The sequence below is a fragment of the Echinops telfairi genome, unplaced genomic scaffold (genome assembly GCF_000313985.2).
Source record: "Echinops telfairi isolate 266 unplaced genomic scaffold, ASM31398v2 ScPeMD7_10;HRSCAF=50, whole genome shotgun sequence".
Classification (NCBI taxonomy): Eukaryota; Metazoa; Chordata; class Mammalia; order Afrosoricida; family Tenrecidae; genus Echinops; species Echinops telfairi.
In genome coordinates, this window is record NW_022103907.1 from 4490393 (window position 1) to 4492623 (window position 2231).

Consider the following 2231-nt stretch of genomic DNA (forward strand, 5'->3'; position numbering starts at 1 on the left):
TGGTAGTGGAATAATTTGGGAAAAGGTATTAATAATGGTGGTACAACATGCAGCGTATAATCAATGACACTGAATTATACAAGAAGAATTCTACTTGTGGAACTAGAGGTCGGTTGGGTATATCCTTGCCACATTAGGAAAACAAAGATTACATGAATAAGTACAAGGAAGAAGAATATGTTCTCAAATGGAATGTGGTGACAATTGTACAACTCTTCTTGATGTGATGGAGTTAATGAATTGTATGACAAGTGAATAAAGTGCTAATTATGGGAAACAGAAGGATTTCTCCCAAGTTGTCTCCCCCAAATATATGCCAGACTTACACTTGGAGGTCATCAGGAGTAGATTAGGGGTCATTCTCCCTAAGAGCTATCAGCCATCTAGACCAAGCAGACACCACTGTTTATCCCACAACAAGTAGGTCCCACTCCCTTCTGATAAGGATAGTAGTTGTCTGTTTCCTTGTAGGAGACACCAGAGAGGTCAAACCCACCCAAGGATGACCAAGGTTAGGCTGCCATCATGAATCTAGGGTCCGCCCATCTTGTCACATGCATACCCCTAGACCTTCTCATTCCTATGAGCACACCCCTAGCTCATCCCCTTCCTGTTACTCTTACTCCTATCACAGATCCATTTCCTACAATGTGTATGCCTATTGTACTGCCTCTTCCTGTGACGTGTGGTTACTTGTAATCATGTCCCCCTAAAGAGATATAATGCTTGGTTAGCTACAAAGAAAGAGCTCTCCCCGGTCCTGCGGCCCGGGGGCTCCCTGGCTCTCCTCACCCAGGGCTCTCCCCGGTCCTCAGGCCTGAGGGCTCTCTTGCTCTCCCGGCTGGGTTCCCCCCATGTAGACTATCAAGCGGGGCTGAGGTGAGCAATGCAACATGAATTGTGTCTGACTCCATTACTTGACTCTATCTTCTACCTCTCATGCTCTCTATGACTTTACTATAATCTTTACTTATTATCACTGTACAATTGTGCCTACCAGACCTGTGATGATTTGTGGGGGACCTTCTCTCCCTTCTCCCCACAGATAATACAACTTTTTTAATAATCTAATTTTGGGCTTCCAGGGCCCAGACATTTTTTAAAAGGATTTAGAGAACAGTAAATGAACTCGCCATGTATACTCACTATGTAATTTAAGAAATAAAGCACTGCAAATGGAATTGAAGCTCGCTGTGTACCAATCCCCAATCCCACGGACCTTCTTGGTCTCCAGAGGACACCATATCCTGACTGGTGTCCCCTAGTCCCTTGTTTAAATTTTTTAAAAGTCATTTTATTGGGGGCTCATACAACTCATCACAATCTATACACCTTGTTTAAAATTTTTATACATATGTGTATGCATGGAAACAGATCATGGTGTGTGCGTAATTTAAAACTTTAAGAAACTGTACCATACCATACACAATAGCCTGCCTCTAGAGGAATTCACCCAACACTACAGTTGGTTGGTTTGTGGTAATCTGCCAGTAGCTCTAGTTCCTTCATTTGCTCATGTGTAGAGTGTGTGTTTTATTACATACACATGGAAGTGCAACCTCTCCATTTTCTTGGGAAAGGACCTTTAGTGGTTTATAATCATTTGCTGCTAAAAAACAAAAGGATTTCATACCAAAAGAAATAGACTTTGATCGGGACCGGGAGTGGGAGGGAAAGGGAAGCCATAGGTCAGAGGGCAGCCAAGTGTTCCCCCAGGTGAAGGAGAAGGTAACATTCTACAAGAGGGGTTGGGGTGGGGTTGGGGGTGGGTCGAGGATCAGGACACAAACTTTGGGAGGTTTGATCATTTGTTTAAGATGTCAACTACAAAAATGACGATCTGAAATGTAAGCCCTCACCTAATTCACAAGAAAAAGCTCTTCAAAAAAAAAGAGAAAAAAACGAACAAAACATGCTTGTTAGAGAGGCACCTACCTTAAAAAAAAAAAATGCCACTAACAACAGTCTTAACATTTATCTCCCTGTGCACATGTCCAAGAGTTTTTCTAGATAATGCCTACAGGTCAGATTGCCACATCTTCAGCGTCACTTGTTCCTGTTGTGTTCGGTACTGTCACGTTAATTCCAACGCACATTGACTCCACGCATGCACAGTGGAGGAAAACACCGCCCCTCCTGCGCCATCCTCACAATTACTGTTGGTGTAAGCCCATTCTTGCCACCGCTGGGTCAATCCATCTGGTGGAGAGCCTTCCTCTTCTTCACTGCCC